Here is a 20,116-nt window from a genome sequence, read left to right on the forward strand (position 1 = left end):
TTTTTCTCCTCCCAAAGCCAGTCACCTCACGTTTTGTAGAGACTGTTTTGATGAGTAGTTTTGAACTACAACTGAAATATTTGTGCTTTTTAAATAAATTGAAAATGAACTTCTCTTGTAAGTCACAGTTTACTCTACACGTGTACTTTGTTCGCTGTATGTTATTTCTGTGTCGGGTGCCCTGTCGCCTGGGGTGCAGCGCAGTGACGCAGGTGCTGGCATCATCAGAGGATACAGGCTCCCACTCACATCTGCAACTCACGCTGCTGCCACTCATCTTTGCAGCTTTGAAGGTCGGCAGCCCTGTCCTGCTCACCCAAGGAGATGGGGTCCCCTCCCAGCAGCTGGGACCCACAGGAGCTGGCTGTCCCAGGGCCTACTAGGGCACCCAACAGAGGTGCAGAAACTGGAGTTTCTCATTGCCTGTGGGAGATTTGCCTTGTGAAACATCCCGAGCAAGGTGTTAGGTGTTATTTGAAAGAAGACAGAAGAGCTCATCTCATTGATGGCTGCCTGAGATCTTTGGTACTGTCCTAAAGCTCAGTGAGAGCTAGTTTTCAGGAGGGAGACATGACGCCCTGTGAGCAGCTACCCTGTGTGCTCAGACGCTGCAGCTCCTGGTAGGTGTAGCTTCCTCCCCTGTGCCAGCCACCGCTCCAGATGTGAGTTTTCTCCCAAGTTTGTTCATCAAGTGGTTTTGATGAAGAGCTCTCAGAATTGTTCAGCTTCACAAAATGTTTGAAATTCAAGCTGTGCTGCTTATTTGTGATTGGCCTGAGAAGTTCGAGGGTTTCTAAGAGTCACTTGGGGCTGTGATTGCAATGTGCAAATGAGCTGTTCTGCCTGAAAGCTTGCAGGTGGGGGGGAAAAGTTTTACTCCCATAACCAGGACTGGAAGAAGTTTGAGCAGCAGGGACCATGTACCTAAGGGAAAAGACTTTGCTTCATGGTTTGACTCTCACCTGGTTGTGCAAATAAACGTGTTTAAATTAGCTCCAGACATGACTGCAAACATATAGTAGGGGCCCTTCAAATGTCTGTTAAGGGCTTTCTTTAAAGGGCTCCCTAATCAAGTGCTCTTATTGTTGTATCATGAGTTGTTTGTATAACTGGCTCCCCCTTTTCCCACCTGCCAGATTTGCTGCTTGAGAAGCAATTTAATGGAAAAACCCTTAAGGAGAAGGCTATGATTTTAGGAGATTTGTCATCTCCACTGGTTAGAGCTGCCTTTTTCTATCTCTTCCATCTTCTTCTCAAATCCTGCTGTAACTTGGCGCAGCTGGAGCCGAGCCAGAGTGTACATGTTACCTTCTCAGCAGCTCTGGGCGGTTTGGCCAGCTGTGGCCCAACCATGAGGTGTGGGCCATCGCCTCCAGCTGGCCACCTCATCCCTATGCAAAGCCTCGCTGTCGGCTGTGCTGCACTGTCCCTGCTTAAGTGGGAGAAGCTGCTTAAGGTGCAAATACTGCTCAGAGTAGTAAGGTAGGCATGTGTAAATCTGATAGTAAAGCTGGCTGTTCTCTTGCCAGTACTAACTCCGTGGCTGAGGGCCATTTCTTGTCTCTGCTTCATTTCCCTAGCTGTAAAAATAGTCTAATGGGAAAACCTCAGGCTCAGGTCTCACAGGAGAGCATTTTCCTGTTGCTTTCCTGAATGCTTCATGCTTTTGGTGTTTTCCTCAAGGTGCAGAGAGCACTCGGCCCGTTACAGGTGCCTGGTACAGTGATGTGCCAACAGCTATCACAGAAGAAAGGGCTTGGGGAGCTTTTCTAAGCTGTGATGCTGTAGGCTGAGTCCAGATTCTGCTCCTGGCTGTGCCACAAGATGCTTTTCTGCCTTGGGGTGCATTAAAATGACTTTGGGTTTCAGCGTTCCCACCTGGCTGGAGTGCTAAAAGCATCTGTGTTACAGAGCATGTGGGAATGTCGGGGAGAACCATGTGCTGGCTCTGAAAAATGGACTTGTGATGTGGCACTCGGCTCCCAGTGTGAATGGGAGAGGCGGTACCCAAGTGCCTGACAGAGGTGCCAGGTTATCACTGGTATGTCCCAGCTGCTGCCCCTCTTCATGGACAATGTGCGGACTCAGAATTAGGGTACTTCCTCACCTGCCTGGAAGGATCGGTTGACGCTCAGGTGGGCAGAAGACCTGTGGCTGTTTCGGTAGGAGGAGGTGAGCACCTGGCTTGGAGCTGTCACTTGTTTCAGGGGTCAGGGAGTCGTGAGACAGAAAGCAGCCAGAGTCACAGTGAACGCTCTGAGTTATCAGCAAACACGGAGTCAGGTCCTTTCCAAACACGTATGGAGATGTATGGGGTTGGTGTTTCTCGCTACAGGGCTGTTACATGATGCACCTGAAAATGGAGGAAAATTCTTGAATTTTTGCTTTCCTGTGTCTTCCAGCTGATGCTTTCCTTGCTATCCCATCCTTTGCTCCCTTAGCTTGTGCACTGCACCAGCGGTGACCCAGTTAAGCCCATCTGAGAGTCAGTGGGGCATTTTTAGTGGGTGGGTGAGGGTGTGAACGATACGTCTGCCAAAGGGTTCCTGTGTTTGCTCATTGGCAGATTGACAGGCGATGAGCAAAGGAGCAGGTGGTACCACCTTGGATTTCCCTCCATGTTTTGGGGCAAGCAGAGTGGGTGTTTGCAGTGAAACGCCATTTCTTTGGTGGCAGGAGTTTGAGGCTCTTGGTGGTCATTCAGAGGGTGACCTGGCTTTTCTCCTGCAGGAGCACTCCTTCCACATCCGTGTATGAGCAGGGCTGGAGGCGAACTATGCCTTGAGTTATGCAGCGTTGCTGTTGGTGCGAGGCTAGGTAAAGTCTTTTTTCAAACTTAAAAATATCCCTTCAAGTAAGAGTGGGTTTAGAGAAAAGCTCTGTGTTCTGGTGTTTTCAAAGAAGAATTATCAGATAAACTTTACATTACGCTGGTTTTCTGTTAACAGTTTCTTTGGGGAATGAGGGAAGGATTTCGGAGTAAACTCATCTCCTACAAAGCCTGTGGTACCTGGGGATCCGTGACAGAGTGAGAGGATATTGCTCTAAAGAAGTGGTTGTTTCTGAAAGGGCAGTGCTGAGATGAAGTGTAATAAGATGTTTCTGACAGAAGGCTATGAGGGAACTCTCTCATGTGCACACATACACACAGGCTCCAAGATATATACATAAATACAGCTATTCACTCCATAGCTGGACCCTAAGCAAATACCGCATTTGTTTGGAAAAAATGTCCTCTTTTTCCACCTAGGTGATAGGATCTGACGGCAGGACAAAAGTACTTATGTGCAAATGACCTGGGAGAATTTTTTTCTCTTCTGACCAGAAATGTCATAAGACAAAAACAAGCAAACAAAACCTGAAAACCCCATATTTTTTCCCTCTATTTGAAACCTCTGGCTGGCAGGACTAACTTGTATATCAGTAGCAATGCCAATGGCTGCTTGTTTTAAGCTTGACCAATTCCAGGACACCTGAATGTTGCTCTCCCTAGTTCCTAAAGAAATAAGTAAAAGCATTTCTTACATGGCAGCCTCATGCCTGTTGCATCCCATGGTCAGGGCAAGTGTGCAACTCCAAAAGCTTTTTCTTCCAGCTGGATGTTCATCATGACAGTCAGGAGGAGCTAGAAATTATCTCTGAAGACTAAAGCAGCTAGCCAAAGCAGGCATGGCTGGATCAGCCCCTTGCTCTGGTGGATACTGTATGCTGGCTTGAAGGACTGCAAGGGAGCACCCAACCTGGGGAGCCTGTCTTTTCTGCCTCATAACTGCTCATGAATAACCCCAAACATAAACAACTGGGTTTTTTCTTACCAGTAGCTTTGTCTTGGGAGAACAGATGGGAGCCAGCACACCCGCTTTGTGCTGGTAGCTGAGGGCTTTATTGCTTGGGTCTGTTGCTTGTGGCCGTTGCTCTGTTTGGCAGTCCCTCTTTTAGCTCAAATGATTTTGTTTCTGGCCTGATGCTTGCCCCTGTGGAAAGCAGCTGTATTGCCCCTCAGCTTTTGCTAGGATAAACAAGCCAAAAATGGGCAACCAACTTGATGCTTCCCATTGCTGCTTCCCAGCTGGTGCAGCAATGGAGCTGGATCTGAGCTGCGAGGGTCTGCACCCCCGTCGCCTGCCTGGTCTTTTGCAAAAGCCGCCTGATCCATTAGGCTTTCTCCGAATGACTTTCTCTGCATTTGGTGTATGATGCTCCACTCATGTCCCCAGGCCCTGCGGGTGGCTTGGGGAGATTCCCTCCTGCTGGCCCCGTCCACGGCAGCGAGCCCGGCCGGGTGGCTGGGACTGGTGCCGTGGCTGCAGCATCGAGCTCCTGGTTACCCTGGCTGGGCAGGTGAATATCTTTAGCAGGAGAAAAAAATACCAGTGGGAACTGGTCATGGTATTTTCCACCTACTCTTGCCTCTGATTTTTATCTTAGCCGTGCAAATTCTGCCAGAATTTAAGAATTATGCACACCTTGTGAAGGCCTCAAAATCAAAGATATAACTTGTTTCAGATTTTCAGTCAACTCTGGAGTTACAGAGCTGTTCCTGTCTTATATAACCCCATCCAAGCAATATTTTTTCCACTGTGTGAAATAACTCAGTAAATTTCTAATTACAGAAATCTAATTAAAGGCTGAATGTAACTACTATGCCTAATCATAATGATACACCCATTTCATTAAAAAAAAGAGATTGCTTGTGTACAACAAACCACCCAATTTAGTACAGAATTAATAACCGCCGCTCTGGCTGAAGCTGTGCAGGCGCCGGCTCGTGGAGGCGTCCCCGGGAGGTCCACGTGGCCAAGCTGAGTCTTGTGTGGCTGCATTTGAAACTCTGGCTCTTCTGTGAGTAGGTTCTCAAGAGGTGTTTGTGTAAGACGGGGGTGAGAAAGGACGCTCCCAGCTGGCCAGAGCTTTGAGGGACTATGGTCGGTGCATCATGGCCAAGCGTCCAGGCAGCCACTGAACTGGGGTTTAGTGGATTTTGTGTCTGAAGCTTGGCAGTGGTAGAGCAGCAGAGGCACCTTGGCTTCATTTTCAGGTCAGCTCTACCTGATGATCTGGTCTGCTCTCACAGACCGAAGTAGCACAAGAAATTATCCCACATTGAAGATCTCTCTTCCTGTGGTTTCCAGTGCGCTGCACCAAAGCCTGGAGCAGACGGCACCCCTCTGATGGAAGCCTGCTTTGTAAAACTTCTCAGATCCGCTTTTCCCACCAGGTGCCTCTGCCATCAGCGGTGAGATAAAAGCACATAACCTCTGCAGTGGGCAGAAAACCAACACCAGCCGTGCTGTCCAGGAGCCAGGCAGCTTGTCAGGCCTCTGCTAACTGATGCACTGGTCTATTGATTCTTTCTTTCAGCTCTAAAGCAGTGCCTGCCTTTACAGGAGCTCCAGCAGCATTCCTCTGAGAAGATGGTTCCTTAAAGTAAGACATGAACCTTAATCTATGCAATTGAGCACAAGTTGCAGAAGGCACGGCTGCACTTGTACGTCTGGAGTTTTCTGTTAATGGTTTTGCAGTAGTTTGTTGCTGCAGTTGCTCTTGCAAAAGCAACTGTGGCTTCATCCTTTCTGTGCCTTGGTGAATGCAGCGGGAAGTTTGTCCTGCAGCATGCAGACTGTGCCCAAATTTCTGGTAGGGCCGAAAGAATTCAGATATCAGAGGGGGAGCCAAATATGGGACAGAGGGAATAATACCAGGGCAGTGAGGTTAAATAGACAGATAATTGATTTTTTCAGTGCTGGTCTCGGGTGTAAATCCATTGAGGTTAATGAAGTAAGGCAAATTGAATTGAACAGCCCCGTATGGAAAGCTTAGCCTGGCATATGGCCAGTTTCAGAGGCTCCTCTTGGTGCTTCCACGGTGTTTTTAATGGGTGCATCTTGGTGTCAGCATTTTGCTTGTTTATGCTGGCTGAGAAGAGCCAGACTCTGACAGCTGCAACCATTTTAACTTGCAACCAAGAAAGCAAACCTCCCATCTTGTTTCTTTACTTAAATACTTGGATATATGTGTGTGTTTGGGGTTTCTGAACTCCCCGCGGTTATTTTGCGGAGCTTGCTGACGTGGTATTGCAAAGCCCCACGGGCTGGAGGCTGCGCAGCCCTGAGCTCAGTGCATCTCAGCCTGCATTTCTGCAAGTCCTTAGGAAGCCTTCATGGCATTGCTGTAAGCAGTGTATTTTGGATGAGGCATCAAATACTTGTCACAGAAGCACTCGCGGCACTTTGGCAAGTATTAGCTCTGGAATCCAAATTAAATTCTGATGTGGATCATTGTATCCTGCCAACCCTCCCCTGAGTTGAACTGGCGGGGGGTGTTTCACTTCCCGGCCGGAGCAGGTGGGCTGCGGATGCATGCTGATGGCAGTCTGTCATAATTTTGGCTGGGATGGAGTTAATTTTCCTCCTAGTAGCTGGTATAGTGCTGTGTTTTGGATGAGAATGTTGATAACATGCTGACGTCTTAGTTGTTGCTAAGTAGTGCCAGTCAAGGACTGTTCTTCAGCCTCTCGTGCTCTGCCGAGTGCACGAGAAGCCGGGAGGGGAGGGGGCACAGCCAGGACAGCTGACCCAAACTGGCCGACAGGATATTCCATACCAGATGGTGTCGTGCTCAGGATATTAACTGGGGGGAGTTGGCGGGGGAAGCCGCAGTTGCGGCTCAGGGCCTGGTGGCGTTGGTCGGCGGGTGGTGAGCGGTTGTATCGCTTTTTCCCCTGGGTTTTGCTGCTCGTCCTCTCTTGTCGTTTCCCTTTTCATTACAATATAATTGTTATTTTAATTATTATTATTTATTTTAATTACTAAACTGTTCTTATCCCATGAGTTTTCTTACTTTTGTCCTTCCGATTCTCTCCCCCATCCCACTGGTGTGGGAGGAGTGAGCGAGCGGCTGCGTGGGGCTGAGTTGCTGGCTGGGGTTAAACCATGACGCGGCCGCACAGCTCAGGTGGGACACGAGGAGAAGGGAGATCAGGCAGCCTCTGCATTAACCAGCCCATCGGGCTTTGGGTGAGAGGTGATACATAGGTGGGTACAAGGTGGGTTTGCTAGAAATGGGGGATCCAGCCACAACTTTGGGGGCAGAGGGGATGCTCTCCCTGCCAGAAGGGCTGGTGCCCAAGCCCACAGGTGCTGGGATCGTGTTGTGCTGCGCTTCTTGATTCAGGCAGGGAGGGACCCCAGCCCTGGGAGCTGGCACGCTGGCACCGGCACAAGCTGTGACCTCGGGTCAGAGCTCTCTTGGACCCCCACTCTTGCGCACCTTGTACCCTGCTGAGCATCACCACAGCAGGACCTGCCTCCCCCGTGCTGTAACACCTACAATGCTCTACAGAGGACACTTCTCTGTGGAGGTACAAAGTGCTGGCTGTGCCTGGGTGCCGGAAAGGGGTGGCCCAAGAGAAAGGGTTGACCTGACATCTTCTCAGGCCATAGAGATGCTTTATTGGTTTCTCCCCTGCTGACCTCAAAGCTTGTGGGAAGGACGTGAGCCTCACTACAGAAATGGGTCTGAGGGTTCAGTCGCCAGCAGAAGGTGACTTGTCCTTTGCATCAGTTAAGCCTGGGCATTGTTAAGTCATAAGTGTCTGTCATGGGTAATAGATCATACCCTGTGGATACCCTGGCTGTTGATGCATTGCTCTGTACAGCTAATTCAGCAGGACCTTTTGCTGCTCGTGGCCAGACTTCTGAGTCCACCTAGTCCTCAGACCACATAGTGCTCAGGGTTTGCTTTTCTAAATGATGCTGACAGTGAGCAGGATGCCTTGTCTTCCCTGCTGTCCCTCAGCTGCTGCTTCCCGACACCTGCCGGGCGCTGGCACAGAACTGTTTAACCTTGGTAAATGAAACTTTGCAGGTGTTACTGGAAAAAAAAAAAAGGACTCTGCCAAGCAGCTCTCCCCTGGGTCTTGTCTGTTGTTCTGTTCTCAGGCTTTCCTTGTGATTGCCCAGGCTCCTCTGAGAGCAAGATAGGAGCAAAATCAGGCCGAGAACGCCCTAATCTTGTCATGGCCTTTTGCAACACTTTTTCTTAGGCTTGAAGATCTTTGGGAAGAAGAAAAGCTTTACAGACTGCAACTTCCATCTCGGTTTAACTTCAGGATGGTCACCCCTGATGTGCACTGGGACGCACTGGTGTACCGGTATACGCTGTTATACATGCAGCAGCTGCTGCAGAGAAACCGGACTGCGAGAGATGCTGTGCCAAATGCAGCAAAACTATTTCTTCAGGCATATGTGCATCTTCCTGCCTTTTTGTAGAGAAGGATTTTTGGTGAAGACACAGTTCTCATGATGGCAAAGGCACCTGCATGGGGCAAGGCTAATACCCAAATAGCTTGCCTGTTCCCTTTGCCCAGGTCCTGGGGGACACTTCTTTCCTGTGTGGCTGATGCTTGAGCCTTCTCAACCGTGGGCCACCCGCAGGCTGGTTGAGCTACCTGGGACGTGGCTATTTCAGAGTGGGCTCAAGGACTATCCCTGCCCCTTAGGGCTGCCGTCTGCCAGCCGTGCCACCTCGCTGCTTTTGGCAATGGACCTTTTCCCTGGAGCTCCGGCCCTTTGGGCTGATGAAGAACCAAAGCCCATCTGCAGCAGATGCCCAGGTCTGGTGCAGGGCAGGATGCCTGAGGAAGGTGCAGTGGGAGCACTTCAGGCAGCACAGAGCAGCCCAGTCCTGCACCAAGCATAGGACGTCTCCCACCCAACTCAAGCTGCTGACAGAGCCTCTGGGAGAGATTTTCATCTTAGATCCCACAAACTCTGGACAGATTTGAGCACGGACCCTGATGAGGCTTAGATCCTGAGCTCCCTATTGTGTTGGCAAGGGGGGAGAGCCTTTACCAGAGTAGTGTTTTTTCATCCCATGCCATTTCCCTCTGTTCCTGTACGTTCCCCTGCTTTGTGCTGCAGCTAAAAATAATTGAAAGAAAGGCATGAGCCTGCAATGAGGGAAGGGGAGAGGGAATCCCTGTGCATGAGAAATTGGACTCCTACAGCTGGCAGGAGCCTGTCCATCATGCAGGCAGCATGTGTGTGGTGGTTTCAGTCTCTCTTGCTGGATAATCAGTGGCTAGATAAATAAACAGGCTCTGTTTTTGCCTTCGGTCACCCTACCAATGCCTCTTGCTAGCCTTGACTTACTGGCTTGTCTCTGTATTTTTAGCTGCAGGACACCCTGTTCCCAAACCTGAAGAGGACCTGGGTTTTCTCATACCCTTCTAAACGTGTGAAGCTAGCTCTCGCCCTTCTCTGAGTCCTGAGTTAGAGAAGGGGAGGGTGGCAGTGCAGTTTCCTCCCACTCACACTGGTGTAGCTAAGCTGAGGAACTGAGCCAGGAATATCTGTTTGCCCAGGAGTTTATTGATGGTTTTGCTGAATAAGTCTTTGAGGAAGGATGGGGAAGAATGTCTTCTCTGGGAGATGCTAAGTGTAGAGGAGCCCTTGTGTGCAGACCAGCTCCATGGTTGGTAACAAGGCAGGACCCTCCAGATGCTGAGGGTCGGGTATAGACTGAAACTTCTGCCCTGCACCCTGTCTCCATCAGAATAGCTGGTGGTAGCACATTTCTGGGCATCTGCAGGCCTGCACGGAGCAGGAACCGCACTGTGTGCTCATTCAAGACTGAACACGCAGGCGCCAGTTGCATGAGAAGTCTGGTATCCTCAGGCTGGGGCAGGTTCAGCATGGTGTGAACCACGCTTTGTTCCCTTGAGTCTAGAACTGAGGAGGCCCAGCATGTTTTCCCCTTCTATTCATAGATAAAGTAGTGGAGAAAAAAACCCACTTTATTACATTCATCAAAATGCAGTATTTGTATTTTACTGAGAGATGAACAAGTTTGGGAGTTTATTCTTTCATTTAGAAGTATAAAATTATTTAGCACAATGCAAAATTGTATGTCACTTTGAATAAGCGATCAAATGTTCTTTCATTTGGCGAGTGCTGAAACGAGCGTGTCTTATTGCGTGATGGTTTCAGTCATGCTGAATCCGCCTTTGCATCCTTTTCCACTCATGCAAGAGAATCCACCTTTTCAGCAAGCTGCGCCCTTACATTTACCTAGTCCTGCTTCCGGAGTCCCCTGCCCCGTGTGAGCATCCCTGCTCTGGTCCTTATCACCAGCTTTGTCGGGCTGCAGGCTCAGCTCCTTGCCTTCCTCTTCGCTCCCACTCCCCGTACCGAAGTCCTCACTCTGCTCGCTTAGGCATGGGCTTCAATTTAAGCATCTGAACAGCTCCCTTGATGTAATTAAGGCTATTTGCGTGCTTGGAGTTAAGTACGTGCTGAAGCGCTTTGCTGGATGGAGGCATAAAAGTGCGTGAGCTTCAGCCGAGCTGTAAAGTAGGTTTTATAAGGCATTGGGGGCTGCCAGCTCCGCTCCTCGTCCTGGTGGCGGCCGGTGTAAGATGACCCAGGATTTGTGACGGCTGCCTGCCCTCCCCTCTTGCACACTAAATGTCCTGAAGTCTGTTGTTTGTGCCGCACTGACGTGTGTCCCTGGAAGATTGAATGACCGCCTTCTCCCCTGGGAGAGCCACTCAAGGTCACAGGCTGCTTTCCGACATCTAGCAAGCCTGCAGCGCCAGTACTCGTGATGTGCTACGGAGGTGCTCTTTGGGCCCATCAAGGTGCCCCGAGGCAGGTGGGGTATGGGGGTGAATCCCATCCGGGTGCCCCTACATCCCCGTTCCTACATCGCACATGCCATCATGGAAGGGGAGACGCTGGGGTGGCGGGGGGGATTTATTTGGTCAGAGTGATAAAAAGCAAGACTGAGCAGACGCAGGCATAGGTTTTGCTTGGTGTGAGCAGGCTCACGTGAGTCCAGGTGCTCCCCAGGTCCCAGGGAAGTCTGATCACGCTGCCACATGCTTCCGTTCTGGGAGGTTTGGTGATGATGCCTTGAGCTTGCCCTTCTTGTCCTCTGCCAAGAGAGGGTGGTGTGGGCTTATCCTGTTATCCCACTGCAACCTAGGCTGGGAGCATACCATGCTATGCAAGGTATAGCTAATTTCTGCTTTAAAGCAGAAATATGTGTGTATTTTGGGGGGACAGCCATAGAGTTCCTTAACAAGAGGCTGCTGCTGGATTTGCATGGGCAATGTTACTCGATCTCCCTGTGCAACTGGTGCTACCTAAGATAATAATTTCCTATCTGAGTGCCAATCTGAACAGCTGAGATATTTTGCATTTTTTAATGGCTCTCTGCTGTGCCTGAATTAATGGAAAAAATGGTCTGAAACTAAGATGAGAGTATTGAAGGGAGAGAATGACAAATTGGCTTTAGAGCATGGCAGCAACAAGCACTGTCAGTGGTTCACGCACTGACCTTTATCTAAACAGAACTGTATGTAATAGATAAGAATATTTAACAATAATTAATGTCATATCAGCACAGAGAACAAAATGACTACATCAAGCAGGCAAGAAATCCAGTGCAAATTACTCAAACGAGAAATGTCAGCTTCTTCATATCTGCAACCTGCCTTGTGCTCATGGTGCTGGAATTAGACGGGAGGGCATGCGAGTAAAGAAGCTATTAAAAATTATTTAGGGACTGGATGATATATACATAAATGAGGGAGAGAGGCAGAATCAAGCAGAACAGCAGCAGCTCTGCTGGACCAGAGTCGTGTAAAATCAAACACTAAACTGAGCTGATAATTGGGTGCAGGGATAAGTCTGTATAAACCAATTATCTCCACTGATGAAGTTTTGACAGACGGCTTAGGGTTTCCCTTTCCTTTCCCTCTGTCTCTGGGGGTCCCGGTGCACTGTGCTTCAGCAGACACCTCTTGCCCTGGCAGCTGAGCCCCTCTTTGTTTTATAGACGGGAAGAACCATTGCTGTCTGGGGATGTTGAGCTGTTTTTTATTCTGTTTCTGAGCTGGGGTTGTCCCAGCTTCCCAGGGTTCGGAGGGTGGCTGAGCTGGGATGCTCTGGGGATGTCCAGAGGTAGGGATGGGTCTCTGCGTGCTCTGGCTGCTGCCACAGGCAGTGTCAGTGCTGGGCAAGTGATGGGGAGCAAAGCAGCTCGGGCTTCAGGGGCTGCACACGGTCACATTGCGGACTGGGGTGGGGTGGGGGAGTGCTCTACAATCCCTAATTTAATTTAAAAAATAATGATGGTCCCTGGATGCCCATTCACTGGTGGTGGATTTCCTTGGTCCAGATGACAAAACAAAGCTGAGTGAGGAGTTAACCCCCTCCTCACCTTCCTCCAGCTGTGGGGCATCCCTGGGCCTGCTGCTTCAGGCCGGGGGTGGACATTTGTTGGAGCAGTTTGCATCCCTCTGCCCTGGAGTAACTGGCTACCCGAGCCATGGTGTGGAGCACACCAGGGCTTGGAAATGCAGTTCCAAGTGGTGCTATTAGCAGTCCAGGTGTGTAGGTGCAGCATGTTGGCTTGAAGGCTTTTTATCAAGCAATTTGGTTCAGAGCCTGGTAAAATCCTGGGGCAGAAGGGATGGTACTTGAGCAGTCAATGGTAACCCCCTCCTTGCTCTGAGTGGAAACCCTGTGGGCCAAGCCCTTCCACCTGGGAAAGTCTTGGGTTTTTTTTCAGGGAGAGTGCTGGGCAGCAGCTATTCCTTAGAAATAATTATTGCCATTATCTGGCAGCAGGTGATGGGAGGAGATCCCGGAGCTGAGCACTGGATCATCATCTCGCTGCGCTTTCTTTATCGATGGCTGCAGATGCCGAGCTCATCAAGGTGTGATCAGTCCTCCTTGACTGAGACAGGCTGTGCTGCCACCTGCGCGACAGGTCCGTGCCCCTGCGAGCCAGTTCATAGCCCCCTCTTAAACTCCAGCACAAACAGTTGGTGCAGTTGGCTCAGCTTGGACTCCAGGAGGTTATTCAGCAAATGCACAAGTCTTGTAAGAAGCCCAGCCCTAGATATAGCGGGTTACGGTTGTTCTTGGCTTCATTCCCCTGAAGCCAGGGGTGATGCAAAGGAAAAAGGACCTAGTTTTATTCTTAAAGGGCCCATTGTAATAGATTATTTCCTAAACGTGAATGGATTTATGTGCATGACCAACTGTGGGAAGCGTTATTAGCCTCAGTTAGTAGAGGTGAGGTTGAGGCACAGAGCTGGAGCCCAAGGTCATGAAGGGGAGTCTGGGGAAGAGCCAGGAACCGCTCCTGAATCTCTTGAATTCCTGGCTGGTACCTTAAAGGCCAGTCCCGTCTGCAACCTGCAGTCCTGCTGGCCGCAGATTAGTTTTGTTGTCAGTATGTTCCTGGTGGGAGGAGGCAGCAAGGTTGTGAAAAACAGCTTTCCAACTGGCCTGGTGACCGTTTGGCAGCATGAGAGAATTTACAGGCAGACGATGGAGACGTCATGATTTAAAATTAGGAGCGATGTGGAGCTGTAACTTTGCCCCTTGAAGTGGAACATGAAAACTGACCTGTCCCTGATCCCATCCTGCGCCGGGACGTGGTGTGGGGTTTCATATCTCCATTACAGAAAATATTCTGCTCTGCGTGCCTCGGGCAAGGCATGCCTTGCTACCAGCCACCTGTGCCTCCGGAGCTGCGTGGCTGGTGGGGCAGGACCGTGGGGGGGAGTGTGGGAGAGGGGAGGGAGCAGAGCCGGCTCCTGGCGCACGCCCCGGGCAGCATCTCTGCCTAAAAGCTACTGTGCAAAGTTCAGCTCTGCTGGTTCAGTCAGTAAAGCTGTTTGATACGCTCAGCTGCTAAACAAACCTAGCCCAAGGTTGGATGAGCAGATAAGTTCCAATTAGAGGATCTGAATATTGATTCACTGGGGAGAAAATATGACATTAAAGGATCACTGGAAGACTAAAGCCAAACTGACGTATTGCTTAAAATGAAAGGCTGTGAATTTGCATCAGAATATAAGAGCAGGGCTTTGACAACGAAAGGCAACTAATTAAAGCACATCAATTAAATGGAGTTCCTCCCTGTTTTATCTCTCATGGTTGGAAGTATAGAAAAGGCACTTGTTAGAAAAATAGGTGCTATTTAAATCCAGGGTGTTACTGATAACATCCAGAAAGGCACAAAGGGTAGTGATCTCTGCTCTGATCACGTTTGAGGCATCTCTTTTCCAGGAGGAACTGAGAGTTGTGTCAGACCAGCCAAGCAGGAGCAGGAGCTGCTCTGTGTTTGTTTTGAAGTCAAATGGCTTGGTTTCTCCATGCTTCCTGCCAGTCTCTCCTGGTGCTCGGGTGGAACTCTCACCGGCAGAGTTTGGAAGGGCCCTGGAGGGCGGACGAGTGCTGAAACCACCGCTGTGCAGACGAGAGCCCGGGGCACAAGCAGGTCCAAGCTCCCAGCCTGCGTGGAAGACCCGTGCTGGAGAAGATCTCAGCACGGAGGGCTACACGTGGTGAGTTTGGGCTTCCTCAGAAGGAAAAACCTCAGCGGTGGAAGCTGTTCTGGGGAGGCTTGAGCCAACTGAGCTGCTCTAAGTCCTGTGGAGACTCCCTAGCAACTTAGAAGATGAACTCCAGGTCTCCTTTCCCATCCAACAAGCAGCATAACCCATCTGCAGAGCTGTCCTTGCTCTTCCTCGGTTCTGCTCTCTGCAGAGGGTGCAGTGAAACCCTCAATATTAACTCAACAAAAGCAGTTCATTTCTTTGTTCCTCCTGGTGCTGGAGCATGGAGAAAGGGGCTGGGTGACCTGTGGGAAAGCAGAAATCCTCTCCCACCCAACTCAACTCGTAGGGCAAACTTCAGCGCTTTGAGGCCACTTCCATAGTGGTGCATGAGGCAAGTGCAAGCATCAAACCCAGCTGGGCGTCTTATTCAGGGTGGCAGGGGGAGGCCAGGTGATACCCAGAGAGGAAGAAGCAGGGGCAGCAGGTTTGGCACTATCACCTCAGTCGCAGGAAGGCGTGGGCTACGCTGTCCATTCGCCGGCCCCCGCTGCCAGCACCAGCCCTGCCCCACATTTCGTAGCGACTCTCGCTGTGTCCCAGCACGTGATGCTGAAATGACCTTCTCTTCCTTTCAAAGCACGTGGCTTTGCAAAGACGCCGTTTCTTCTCTCCCATTTCTAAAGGACGTTTTTCTGAGAAGTTTGAGAGAGCAAAGGAAGAAAGAAAGCGAAGAGAAAAGGAGTTTTCAGGTTACACCGGTTCTTGCTGAGACGTGCTGCTGGTCTCAACCTTTTTTTATGTGCATGGGAGCTGGTGCCACTTCACACCTGCTCCATGCTTGTTTTTAAATGACACATAATTTTGATAGGCAGTGTAAAGATGAAGCTTCATCCCCAATTAAATTGCATTTTCTGTCTTTTCACTTCCTGCCCAGTTGAGCAGGAAACCCCTGGAGAGCAAGATCTTTAATGAAGTAGGAGACGCCTGCAAAATTAAAGGTGATCTTGTTTATTAGGAGAAAACTGGTGCTGATATATAGTGTTTCCAGAACATTGTGCTTCTCTGTGATACCCTGGGGAGTGTCTCAGGTTACTGGAAATGCCGATGTAAGAACCTCAGGTCATCAGATGAGAGAGCATCCAGTCTGTGATAGCTGCTGTTTGGAAATGTGTATATCCCCACTGCAGCACCAGGCTGGTCCCTCTTTACTTCTTCTGGAGTCCCCAGCTGATCCCAGTGCCAGTGCAATGGCTTGCATTTGGCACATGGCCCTGGGGAGAAGGAGGGGCAGCACAAATCCCGTGGGTACATCCCTGCAAGCCCTTTGGGTGAGCAAGAAGGGCACATCTCTTTTGTACAAAATATGTCAGAAACCCCCAGCACAGACTTTCTGTTTGCAGGTCTTCTGACCTCGGCGGTTAGCAACTGGTACAGAGCTGTGGCTCTGGGGAAGTTGGAAGATGTTTTCATCAGGGCCTTCATCCCTGTATGAGGTGGGGGTGGAAACCGCACCTGGTGCTGGGGTGACATTTGCTGTGCTCTGAGCCCTGCAGGGCGGCAAGCGCTGTGTACCAACCCCACCGCTTTGCTGGGCAAGTTCCCTTTGCTGCTTCATCAAAATTCAGCCCGTTGTGTTGAGTCCCCTGCCCTGAGGATGAGTCTTGGGCTTTTAAGGGTCTATGATATATCTTAGTCAGTATCTACACTATTTCATCCTTTATTCCTTCCCCCAACTTCCTCTGAATGCCATCCAGCCCCTGTGATTTATTACCCTTCAGTGCATTTCGCTTTTTGTTGGAGAATTTATATTTAATTTTTATGCCTGTTATCATTCAGGGAGAGAAGGGAAATGCTTTGGGAGCTCAGAGTGAAAATAAACCAGCACATTTTAGCACAGTTACTTTGTTTGAAAGATGATGTTGTATTTTGGCAGGGTACTTGCCTCCTTCCTTCTTCACTTTTGCATTGTGGGCTGAAGTGATTCTAGAAAAATCACAGGATGGTGCACTGGACTGACTCCAGCCTTGCAAGGGCTGGAGTCTGCTGCTCCTGCTGCCTGAACTCATTAGGACTCAGGCAGTGAAGAGGAACTTGGTATAAGAGCAGGACAGCTTGGTCTTTCGTGTAGCTGTACGTTTGGGAAAAGCGGGATTATGGAGCAGCAGAGGTGGACTTCCTTTTCTCAGCTCCCTTGATCTTGCTAGTGGTGAGGTTTTTCAATGCCGCCTGTATAACTTCTCCTTCAGGTTATCAGTCAGCTTTGATAAACCCCATCTGGATCTAACTTAACATCTCGAGGGACACAAAGGGATGCAGAAATTTGACCATGGCCTCAAAGAGGCACCAGTGCAGAGTGGAGCCAAGACCAGAGCTCGGAGCTTCTGATGCCCTTTGATGCACCGTGTCCCTCTGCCCCTCATACTTCCTCTCCCCTCGGACAATTTTGAGTTGTTCTTGTCAGCAGGAAGCTTTAGGAGCAAGGTAAGCAGTTTTGCCTCGGTTGAGGCATTTGGGTAAGTTTGGGAGGACGATAGGGGAAGACATTCAGAACTTCATCCAGATCTCAGGGGGAACCTCTGTTCCTCCTTCCTTACTGGGATTTGCTTCTGTAATTCTCCATCTGCCCTGTTCTGTCCAAGCAATGGCAAAGTAGAGCCCTTCAGGACTCTAGCACATATGATTAGAGGAGGCCATGAGCCGTTTGATTTTCCATATCCCCAGTGTCTCTGAGAGTTTTGATGTTCAGGGCTCAGCTCAGACATGGTTTGGCCTGGAGTTTCCCTTAGTCTCTCCCCTCTTCTGCACCTTTTCTGCATGAAGGCCTGTTCTCAGGCATTGCTGCATTCGTCGTTGATTCCAGTACTTTACATATTCACTTGAACTTCTGAGACATGCTGCCAGATCTCTGTAGAGGCTCAATAAACTTGAATGACAGGTCCATTGAAATGGAGAGGAACTGAGGAAACAGCACTGGGAAGTTCATTATCTGGAATGCTTTATCGGGTTCTCGGATGATGGGAAACATTACCACGTGGCAGCGTCTCCTGCTCTTAGCCTTTGTCACTATGGTGGCCTTTTCGTGCAGAGCTTTAAATCCCTGTGCAGGAGGGATTATCCCTTCGGTACACTGTCAGAGCATGCAGAGGCTTCTGCTGCGAAAGCCAGCATGTCATCTCTGATCAGCTCATTAGATATGTGTGTCCTCATTGTTAGTTGAAGCCCAGTGCTTCGTTTCTCTGTCTCTTTAGTGCTTCCTCAGTTTTAATTAAAAACTTCATTCTAGTTTGACCTTTTGCAATGCTGTGGCATAACTGAGAGTGAATTGAGCCTCTAATTACAGGGGGTCTCTCCCGGCAGGCTGGGTGGGTGAACTAACTGTTCACCCTAATGTTTATGATGACTGGCAGGAGCCCTGACTGCTCCTCCTGCCCTCCCCAGGGATCAGGCAGCCCATATATCTGAGTATTTCACAGAGCAGGGTGGAAAATGTATTGGTCTCTCAATAAAAGCCATGGTTACTCAGGAGACATTGCTTGGAAGGGAGGAGGTGGGAATCATCAGCGGTTTGAGGAGGGTGGAGGAAGCAGAGCGGGAATCTCAGGGTGATTTATTGCCTCTGTTGTAGATAATTGCTAGCCCAAGAGGGCTGATTTGAAGGAATGGGTTTAAATCGCTGATCTTGTTAATGGCTTAGGCACTGGAGTGGGAGTATGGAGACCTGGATCCCATTCCTGTCAGCTTTGGACTATGTAGGCTGTGAGCTCGTGTGTGCTGTGTGTGTCCTTGTCCCAGAGCCTGGGGCTGGAGAGCACAGAGGAGGTCTCGTTACCTCCCATCCATTCAACCACAGCATCTTGCCAGGACGGGGGAAGATTTGGTGTGCATTTGGCTGCAGGGGAGTGAGGACTTGATGGGACCTACACACCACCTCTAAAGTATTAGCCTAGTCCTTACGGGATATGCAACCATGCTCAGCAGCCTTCCCTGCGAGGAGCATCGTTCGCCAGCTGACTGTGCCTGGCTGGCAGGCATCTGCACGTTGCCCAACATAAAAAGTGTTATAGCGAGTCTTATAGCACCCACTTCCGAATTGTAACGCCCTGGTTGTGTTTCTACCTGGCAGGTCTTTCAGGGAGATACATCAGTGCACTGCGTGCAGTCTCACCAGGTGTCTCAGCCCACGGCAGGGAAGGGAAAGCACCTTAATTTAAAGTCCCAGGAGGTGTCATGGCAGCTTAGGGGGACCCAGAGGAACTGACTTAAAGCTGAACACTTCAATTCCATAAACAAAACGTTTTCAGTCAAGTCAGCCTGACCCAAAGCAAGATCTTCAGTTTCAAAATACCTTTTCAAAACACGAAAGAAATTTAAAATAATGAAAATGTTTCTGGTTTACTCTGCGATACTTCAGTTTGAAGAAACTGTTTTCCCTTAACAAATCCCAACCATTGCGACCAAAAATCCCTCTCCACCTCTGTCTGCTGGTTACCTTGTTCTCTGTAAGCGTTAACACGAGGTAGCAGTTCTTGTGGGATTTCTCGTGCCCGAGCTGATCCAGACCACCCCCCCAGCAGCTATCCCAAGGATTCAGCCCTGCGAACACAACTGACTGCTCCAGTTTGAGCTCCTTGCTAAGCAGCTCAGAGTCTTAGTGCAGAAAGTCCTAGGTCTGATCCTTACAGACAACCAGCCAGCAGCTTTTCTTTCCAGTACAGCGTACCGTTCTCTGCCGAGGGTTAGAAAGTGCTGGATTATCTGCTTACCACAACTAGGAAAAAACCCCATGTCCTGATTCTTGCAGGGTGAAGCTGAGACCACAGAGGGGTGCTGCCTCTGCTCCCAGACCAGTGACGGGAAGGACTGATAAACCCCAAGTGCCCACACCAGTCCCGGTAAGTAACTGTGTCTTGAGGTATTTTTAAATAGGAGACATCCCTGCAATTCTTGGCTGCTGCTGTTCTGCTGCGTGAGGCGGGACTCGGCAGCGAGATTCGGGGCAGCAAGGGCACCTTGCTTCAGATGCTGAATTTTATGAGCAGGCTTCATTCTAGATTCAGGCTGAGGGTTTTCTCTTTGAGCCTGCTGAAAGTGGCCTCATCCTGGCCTGGTGTAAGTGTTCGAGGCGTCCAAGGTCGATGGATGTGCTGAGAATCTGCCATTCCCTTGTGCACTGTTCGTAATAGAAATGGGTTTGCTTTAATTGCACCCCAACGGGCAGATTGTGATTGTTTTGGACACACTGGGGTTTTGGCATGTTTTAATTTCTGATTCATTGCTTATATTTCTTCTAAAAATTGTTTGCCATTTGTTGTGAGTGAATGTGATTACAAGCATGACTCTTGGGTAACGTAGAGGTGGACTCTGCCCTTGACTCGCCTGGTGCATGCCCCAGAGCAAGAGGTTGCAAAGAGAAGCTGGGGAGAAGCGCTGTGGGTGGGAGACATCACGCTCAGGGCAGTCACATGCCTTGCAGAGCTGGTGTTGCGGCGAGGGAGGGTGCCCAGAGCTTGATCAAAACCCTGGTACCGCCTCTGCCACAGGGTAAGCAGAGCATCCTCTTGAAAATGGGCTGGGAGAAAGCACAGTCTTGGTATTTCCTTGAACACCAGCAAACTGGGGCTGTGTTTCTTAGTGCTTTGATCAGGACAAAAGAGTTCCCTCATCCCCAAAAAGTACAGCAGTGTCCTCAGGCTGCAGTTTAGGAAGATAAAGTGCCAGGACATGAGCTTTAACATCCCCCAGACCCAGCTTAGCCAG

At 49.8% G+C, this 20,116-nt stretch overlaps 1 protein-coding gene across 3 annotated transcripts in view; it reads left to right on the forward strand.

Moving 5' to 3' along the window:
- Positions 1-20,116, forward strand: part of RALY (RALY heterogeneous nuclear ribonucleoprotein) — a 141,716-nt gene that overhangs the window by 32,879 nt on the left and 88,721 nt on the right. For all 3 annotated transcript variants that reach the window (XM_064465012.1, XM_064465011.1, XM_064465013.1), the window contains exon 2: positions 19,161-19,251. The gene's annotated coding sequence lies outside the window, so the exon portion shown is untranslated. The remainder of the gene's footprint in view (positions 1-19,160; positions 19,252-20,116) is intronic.

The sequence above is a fragment of the Phalacrocorax carbo genome, chromosome 14 (assembly GCF_963921805.1).
Source record: "Phalacrocorax carbo chromosome 14, bPhaCar2.1, whole genome shotgun sequence".
In the NCBI taxonomy this organism is placed as follows: Eukaryota; Metazoa; Chordata; class Aves; order Suliformes; family Phalacrocoracidae; genus Phalacrocorax; species Phalacrocorax carbo.